The following is a 9,114-nucleotide window of genomic DNA, read 5'->3' as shown; positions in this document are numbered from 1 at the left end:
ACGTAGAATAACTGAAACAAGCACACTTTGCACATCAACAGTAAACATATCCTCTGGGTCATTAGACATTTAGGCTGAGGGGGTGGAAGGTGGACGAAGCGTTTAAACATAACTGTTCACAACCGTACTGTTACATATTCCCATCATACCACAAGTCACAAATTCATAAATTGTTGGTAAGACAACATTACAATAAAAACCCACATTTCAAAATAAGCTGTAACATTATAAAAAAAGTAAACAAATTCCGTTAACGCTATTGAAATGACAGTGCACGTGTTTTTGGTGTGTCTGCTTACTGCGCATGTGGCAAAAAATTAACAGTTTCCGATTTTTAAACGAGTTAGAAAACGTACTGTAAGCATGACGTGATTTTAAGGTGTTATAGGATTGAGGATTGAAAGGCATGCGTGTTGGGTTCGAGACCCCTGTTGTGTGTCTGTGTGGTCACCCTCTGTACTGGCGGCCTGTCCAGGGATTGTCACCTCATTGCCTTCGATACTAGTTAGGCTGCAGCTTTCCTGCGTTGCTGCTCTGGATAAGTGGGTTTATAAAATGGATGGATTAATGGCAAATTGGAGCACTTTTTTGAGTTTATTGAAGAGACTTTTTTGTTTATTCATTATTGTGTGTGTTGCGTGGTTGAGGTGTGCGCAGCCCGCCCGGCACATCGCGCTTAGAGGCGGACATACGGACAGCAGCGCGCGACTTCGCTTTCATTTAAGTATCTGCTGTCTGACACAAAACAGAGCGAAAAATCGACAAGTTGAAGTGACTTCTCTCAGGCCAAATCTGAAATATTAAACTAATCCATAATGTATGTAGTATTGGATGTTTCTCTGTTTTAAGTGTAGGTGATGTGCAAGAAAGAGTAGCTTACACTCCTAAAAATAAAGATGATAAAGTGGTTCTTCGGGGCGATGCCATTGGGGAAACGTTTTTGGTTTTCAAAAGAACCACCTGCAAAAAGATTCCAGAAAGAGGCTTTTATTTATTTAGATCTGTAACAGGATTTGACACATGCCTAGGCAATATATAGAATTCCTGGATTTTTTGGGCATAGTATGAAATCCATTCATCCATCCATTTTCCAACCCGCTGAATCCGAACACAGGGTCACGGGGGTCTGCTGGAGCCAATCCCAGCCAACACAGGGCACAAGGCAGGAACCAATCCCGGGCAGGGTGCCAACCCACCGCAGGACACCCACCCACACTAGGGCCAATTTAGAATCGCCAATCCACCTAACCTGCATGTCCTTGGACTGTGGGAGGAAACCGGAGCGCCCGGAGGAAACCCACACAGACACGGGGAGAACATGCAAACTCCACGCAGGGTGGACCCGGGAAGCGAACCCGGGTCTCCTAACTGCGATGCAGCAGCGCTACCCACTGCGCCACCATAGTATGAAATATACGAATTATTTAAATATTATATATACTTTCCCTAGGCGTTGTATGTGATACCTATAGGCATTATATATAGAATGACAAAGGCTATTTAGGCAAAGTATTAAAAGAGAGTCATGAAAAGGCTTTTATTGAAAAGACGTATATGAAAAGAAAGAAATACAAAATAAAGTATAGGAATTTCTTATATTGAGGAAAACAAGAGAGAATAAAATATGAATCTACTTGTTGCAACAAGGAAGGAACAAATTTTATTTTAACTTGCACCTAATTATCATGACGAGTAACGTTCTTGTATTTGGGTGAAAGTTCTTTCAACATTCTGTCACGTCCTCCGAGGCCAATGGCCAAATGAGCGTCATGAGTACCTTATCCGTATCTAGCTATAGGCGGCACAGTGGCGCAGTGGGTAGCGCTGCTGCCTCGCAGTTAGGAGAACCGGGTTCGCTCCCTGCATGGAGTTTGCATGTTCTCCCCGGGTGATCTGGTTTTCCTCCCACAGTCCAAAGACATGTAGGTTAGGTGCATTGGCGATTCTAAATTGGCCCGTGTGTGTGCGCGCGCCCTGCAGTAGGTTTGTTGGCTGGGATTGGCTCCAGCAGACCCCCGTGCCCTTGTAGTTAGGATATAAGCGGGTTGGATAATGGATGTATCTATCTGTCATATAGTGTTTTCCGTATCTATCTATCTATCTATCTATCTATCTATCTATCTATCTATCTATCTATCTATCTATCTATCATAGTGTTTTCCGTATCTATCTATCTATCTATCTATCTATCTATCTATCTATCTATCTATCTATCTATCTATCTATCTATCTATCTATGCAAATAGGTTGCAATCAATTCGTTTTTATACACATTTGCTAAGCCACGAAGTACATTCCCCGAGCGCTTAAGAGTGTGGAAGTGGAAGCTCAGAACAGTTCGGTGCTCTAAACGTGTTTAGTGGTAAGTGAATAGCTCTATATACGAATAAAGTTTATTTATTTATTTATGGCATTTCTCGTTTCATCCATCTGATCCCTGTACCGTTGTTCATCAAACTGCATCTTCTTCCGCAGAATGGGAAACATTACCTGTTCAGTCTTTTATTTTATGTGGCACCTTTCAAAGCGTATACCGTGAGGAGTTTTAACAAGCACACAAGAATACAACCTGAAGCATCCAGATAAAGGTCAATCCAGGATCACTCAATTTCAGACTAACGCATACGGAAATGATCCGATGCTGGCAATACACAAGGTGAGGGCTGACAGTGGAAACTGATGAAAGAGCCCAGCAGAGTCGGCATCAATACCCTAAACTACTGAAGGATCAGAAAATAAAAATAAATAAATAAATAAATAAATAAAACACACAAAAAATAAGGTGAAGTCGACCTAAAGAGCAGGAGAGAAAAGATTGGTTTTCAGGCGTGATGTGAACGCTAACACTGCAGAGGGAGCCGCGCAGAGACACGATCACACAGAGAGAGCTCCGCAGAACGACAGCCACCGAGGTAAATGAGCGCTCGGCAGCCCGCTGACGAGGTTATCGCTGAGCAAAGGGCACAAGAACGCAAGACTCCTCTGCCTGCATTTAGGATTCAGCCTGACCCCCTGCGGCGCTTTCTGTAAATATCAGCTACATTCTGGGGTGAGTTGCAACCTAAGATTATTGTAACCTACTTTCGACTGCGTGAAATAATAACTAGTTGAATGATGTGAAGAATCTGCTGGCGATACGACCACCAAAATTAATTTAAAATTTTCAGCCTTTAAAGTAAGGGGCTTTCGGAGCTCGGGGACGTTATATGACAATATTACACTGACTCTACTTTGAGCAATTGTATTTCATACTTCGCAAATTCCCAAGAAGGCATTAATGTTTGCAAAGCTTTCCCCGTTTGAAGATAAAGTCATCAACGTGCTGGTGATCCTCCCACCCACTTCACCTCCTTAGCCTTATTCGGATTTTCATTTGCGAGTGGCTCTTAGAGGAATGCCATTAACATTTCCTCGCACTTTCGCAATTTAATAGATCTGCGAATACTGAAGTCATTAAGAACGAGGCAGAGCGCATGTGCGCTTCTTGTTCATAAAACACCGGCGTATCTATAAAAAGCTCTTCACGGGGATTCATTTCTTTTCGTCTGCTGCTCAATTCATTTTATATTTGCGCTTGTCGGTCGGGCTTTTGTATGTAATCGTTATTTCCTTGGGGTAATTTAAATGATGTTCCGAATGTGGTCTGCGACGGGGTGGCGGCGCGGCATCGGCAAAGTGCTGACTTGGTCTTTGATTTGATGTCTAATTCAACATTAACGATACTGAAACAACAACCACGAATTATAAGCATCCGTTCATCTACTTAACCTGCTAAGTCCAAAACTGTTTACCTGGCAGAGGAACGTGAAGTTCATTACAACGTCAGTTCAGACACATCAACCAGTCGTTCATTAAATGTTTTTGCAGGCAAACAGACATGAGGAGAGAATTTGCAAACTCCTCAAAGAAAACAGCCAGGCTAGAAACTGAGTCTGGAATTAGGAGGCAGCACACACTTAAAAACTATGGTACCTAATAACATTTTATCCCATATTTATTTATCCATCCATTATCCAACCCGCTATATCCAAACTACAGGGTCACGGGGTCTGCTGGAGCCAATCCCAGCCAACACAGAGCGCAACAAACCCCGGGCAGGGCGTCAGCCCACCGCAGCCATATGTATTTATTATAGCTGAAATGTGAATCAAAGTAAACTTTTAAATAACACATGCACCCAACAATAAAACCCAATCACAGTTTAATGGAATCAGTCATGGTGACACTTTGAGTCCGTCATGGTGACTGGACCTGCAGCTTTGGGACTTTTCCGTCATTTCATACACACTAACATGCGTGCATGCACTCGCTGAGCAAACTGTTAGGAAGACTAAACTGATACAAGATGGCACCTCCTTTTACTGTCAAATCAGCCTCATTTCTTCAGGTCACGGATTCCACAAGATGTTGGATAAAAAAAAAAAAAAATCTTTTGAGATGTTGGTCCGTGCCCACATAATTGTATCACGTCATTTCTGCAGATTTGTCAGCTGCACGTTGTATCACATCCCAAAGGTGTTCTGTTGGATTCAGATCCTTTGACTGGGAAGCTACTGAAGAACACAGAACACACTGTCATGTTCATGAAACCAGTTGGAGGTGACCTTTGACTTGGTGGCATGGTGCATTACCATGCTGCAAGTAGCCATTAGATGATGGGTACATTGTAGCCATGAAGGAAGGCACGTGATCATCATGACTGATTGGTATTAACTGGCCCAAAGTGTGCCTAGAATACATTCCCCCACACTGTAACACCAGCACCATCAGACTGGCCTGTTGACACCAGGTAGTTTGGGTGAATGGATTCACGTTGGTGGTGCCAAATTCTGACCCTACCATCAGCAGAAATCGAGATTTATCAGACCAGGCTACGTTTTCCCAGTCTTCAACTATCCTGTGTCGATGAGGCTGTGCCCACTGTGGCCTCGGCTTTCTGTTCTTGGCCTTCTGCTGTTGTAGCCCATCTGTCTCATGGTCTGACATGTTCTTCATTCTGAGATGCTGTTCTGCTCCCCACAGTTGTACAGGGTCATTATCAGAGTTACCGTAGCCTTTCCGTCAGCTTGAACCAGTCTGTCCATTCTCCTGTGACCTTTCTAATCAATGGGACATTTCTGTCCACAGAACTGCTGCTCACTGGATGTGCTTTTTTTTGCATCATTGTGAGTAAACTCTAGAGCATATTGGGAGTGGAAAATCCCAGGAGATCAGCAGTTACAGAAATACTCAAACCTGCCTGTCTAGCACCAACAGTTGAAATCACTGAGATCACATTTTTTCCTGTTCTGTTGTTTGACAAGAACTTTAAGTGAAGGTCCTGACCTGTACCTGCATGATTTTATTCATTTATCCATTGTATTGCTGCCACATGATTGGCTGATTAGATCATTGCATGGATAAGTAGGTGTTCCTAAAAATTTGCTCAGTGAGTGTATAAAGCATTTACAAAGTGGTATGGTATGTTATAGTATAGTATAGTTAAGTATAGTATAGTATGGTGTATTATAGTATAGTATGGTATGGTATAGAATGGTTAAGTATAGTATGGTATAGCACAGTATAGTGTGGTATTGTATAGTATAGTATGGCTAAGTATAGTATAGTATGTTATAGTACAGTATAGTATGGTATGATATAGTACAGAATAGTATGGTATTGTATAGTACAGTATAGTGTGGTATGGTATAGTATGATATGGTATAGTATGGTTAAGTATAGTATAGTATGGAATAGTACAGTATAGTGTGGTATGGTATAGTAAGGTTATGTATAGTATAGGATGGTATGGTATAGTATGGTGTATTATAGTATAGTATGGTATGGTATAGTACAATATAGTATGGTATGGTATAGTATGATTAAGTATAGTATAGTATGGTAGAGTATAGTGTGGTATGGTATAGTATGGTTAAGTATAGTACAGTACAGTATAGTATGGTATGATATAGTACAGAATAGTATGGTATGGTATAGTACAGTATAGTGTGGTATGGTATAGTATGGTTAAATATAGTATAGTATGGAATAGTACAGTATAGTGTGGTATGGTATAGTATGGTTATGTATAGTATAGGATGGTATAGTATAGTATGGTGTATTATAGTATAGTATAGTATGGCATGGTATGGTATAGTACAATATAGTATGGTATGGTATAGTATGATTAAGTATAGCATAGTATGGTACAGTATAGCGTGGTATGGTATAGTATGGTGTATTATAGTATGGTATGGTATGGTATAGTACAATATAGTATGGTATGGTATAGTATGATTAAGTATAGTATAGTATGGTACAGTATAGTGTGGTGTGGCATAGAATGGTTAAATATAGTATAGTATGGTATGATATAGTACAGAATAGTATGGTATGGTATAGTACAATATAGTATGGTATAGTACCATATAGTATGGTATTGTATAGTATGGTGTAGTACAATATAGTATGATATTGTATAGTATGGTTAAGTATGGTATAGTATGGTATAGTATAGTATAAGCACTGGCAGTTACTTCACTCAAAGCTACTCAGTAAGGTAGTGGAAATGATAAAAACTGAAGACTAGTAGGTCAGTGATCAGCAAGTCAGTGCACTCTTATCACTAGTGGTTCCTTAATTGCATTTTATTGGGTTGTGTTGGTCCTCATTTAACCATTGCTTGGCAAAGGGCAGTTTCATTCTAGAAAGGGGTCTTTGCATGTGAAATGGGTTCTTTAGGCTCTGAAAAGTTTTGTAATATGTGCACATCTCAGAAAACATTAATGTCTAATAGGCTACCTAGCAGGATACCACAGATCAAGAAAACATGAGGCCTGAAAATTTTGTAAATCTAGCATAATCTGTTGATTATTTATAGATCCGGTTATGGACCTAAAGGTTATTTCTGGAACCTTCATGTGAATGGTTCTTTTTGGAAACCAACTCTTAGGAACCATTCTAGCACCTTTATATTCTTAAGAGTGTGGCCACTGATCTTTAAAAGCAGTTTGTTCACCTCACGATTGTTCCTTTTCTCAAAAGAGTTTCCATTTAATTAGAGAGCCCCCAGTCCAATGCTGGACCAGATACCTGCACCATCAGTGCAAGGCAAGGGAAAAAAAAAACCCTGAGGGTCATCACAAGGCACATTTAGATACTCAAACTCATTTACTTGGGGCCAGTTTAGAGTCACCAGTTTAACTGACATGCACATATTTGGGATATGGGAGAAAACAAAAATAACAGGAGTAAGCAGAGAAATCCCAAACAGACGGGACTATTATAGTGGGGTGATACAGTAATACTAATTGTGGTGCTCATGGATTTTACTAGTCTGGGATGTTCATTAAGATGATTATTGTTTTCATATCTTTGAATGCATAGTAGTCAGTGAAAATAGCTCTTCATGTTAGCTTCACTCTCATTGAGATTCCTAGCTCCTAAATATTTCTTTTTTAACAAATGCCAACTGACGCATGCATAACAATTTGGTCTACATAGCTAACAACTGTGAGTGTCAGTCATGGACATGTCAGTTTAATAAAGTGTCAGGAAGAAATTAGAGGAAATAAGGTTAAGGATTCAGAAGTACTAATCCACTCTGCTCCAGAGAACAATTTGGTGATTTTTCACAGGAAAGTAAAATGCGTACTGGAATTAATTAGCTACACAGGAGGAGGAAGCAGGACCAAATAATAAGATTAAATAGCATGCTCTATTAACAGCAGGAATTGCCTTATAATTAAGAAAAGCCTCAGAAGAAAAACACCTGCAACCACAACAGCTCTGCAGGATAGATAGATAGATAGATAGATAGATAGATAGATAGATAGATAGATAGATAGATAGATAGATAGATAGATAGATAGATAGATAGAAATGAAATGCACTATATGATAGATAGATAGATAGATAGATAGATAGATAGATAGATAGATAGATAGATAGATAGATAGATAGATAGAAATGAAATGCACTATATGATAGATAGATAGATAGATAGATAGATAGATAGATAGATAGATAGATAGATAGATAGATAGATAGATAGATAGATAGGAGTGCAACCGGAAAGTATTCACAGCGCATCACTTTTTCCACATTTTGTTATGTTACAGCCTTATTCCAAAATGGATTAAATTCATTTTTTTCCTCAGAATTCTGCACACAACACCCCATAATGACAACGTGTAAAAAGTTTACTTGAGGTTTTTGCAAATTTATTAAAAATAAAAAAAACTGAGAAATCCCATGTACATTGCTCAATACTTTGTTGATGCACCTTTGGCAGCAATTACAGCCTCAAGTATTGTTGAATATGATGCCACAAGCTTGGCACACCTATCCTTGGCCAGTTTCACCCATTCCTCTTTGCAGCACCTCTCAAGCTCCATCAGGTTGGATGGGAAGCGTCGGTGCACAGCCATTTTAAGATCTCTCCAGAGATGTTCAATCGGATTCAAGTCTGGGCTCAGGCTGGGCCACTCAAGGACATTCACAGAGTTGTCCTGAAGCCACTCCTTTGATATCTTGGCTGAGTGCTTAGGGTCGTTGTCCTGCTGAAAGATGAACCATCGCCCCAGTCTGAGGTCAAGAGCGCTCTGGAGCAGGTTTTCATCCAGGATCTCTCTGTACATTGCTGCAGTCATCTTTCCCTTTATCCTGACTAGTCTTCCAGTTCCTGCCGCTGAAAAACATCCCCACAGCATTATGATGCTGCCACCACCATGCTTCACTGTAGGGATGGTATTGGCCTGGTGATGAGCGGTGCCTGGTTTCCTCCAAACGTGACGCCTGGCATTCACACCAAAGAGTTCAATCTTTGTCTCATCAGACCAGAGAATTTTCTTTTTCATGGTCTGAGAGTCCTTCAGGTGCCTTTTGGCAAACTCCAGGCGGGCTGCCATGTGCCTTTTACTAAGGAGTGGCATCGGTCTGGCCACTCTAACATACAGGCCTGATTGGTGGATTGCTGCAGAGATGGTTGTCCTTCTGGAAGGTTCTCCTCTCTCCACAGAGGACCTCTGGAGCTCTGACAGAGTGACCATTGGGTTCTTGGTCACCTCCCTGACTAAGGCCCTTCTCCCCCGATCGCTCATTTTAGATGGCCGACCAGCTCTGGGAAGCGTCCTG

At 40.8% G+C, this 9,114-nt stretch overlaps 1 protein-coding gene across 1 annotated transcript in view; it reads right to left on the bottom strand.

Moving 5' to 3' along the window:
• nphp1 (nephronophthisis 1) overlaps window positions 1-9,114 on the bottom strand; it is a 440,043-nt gene that overhangs the window by 68,812 nt on the left and 362,117 nt on the right. The window lies entirely within an intron of this gene.

This window comes from Erpetoichthys calabaricus, chromosome 15 (genome assembly GCF_900747795.2).
Source record: "Erpetoichthys calabaricus chromosome 15, fErpCal1.3, whole genome shotgun sequence".
Classification (NCBI taxonomy): Eukaryota; Metazoa; Chordata; class Cladistia; order Polypteriformes; family Polypteridae; genus Erpetoichthys; species Erpetoichthys calabaricus.
This window is presented reverse-complemented; position numbering and strand designations above follow the sequence as displayed.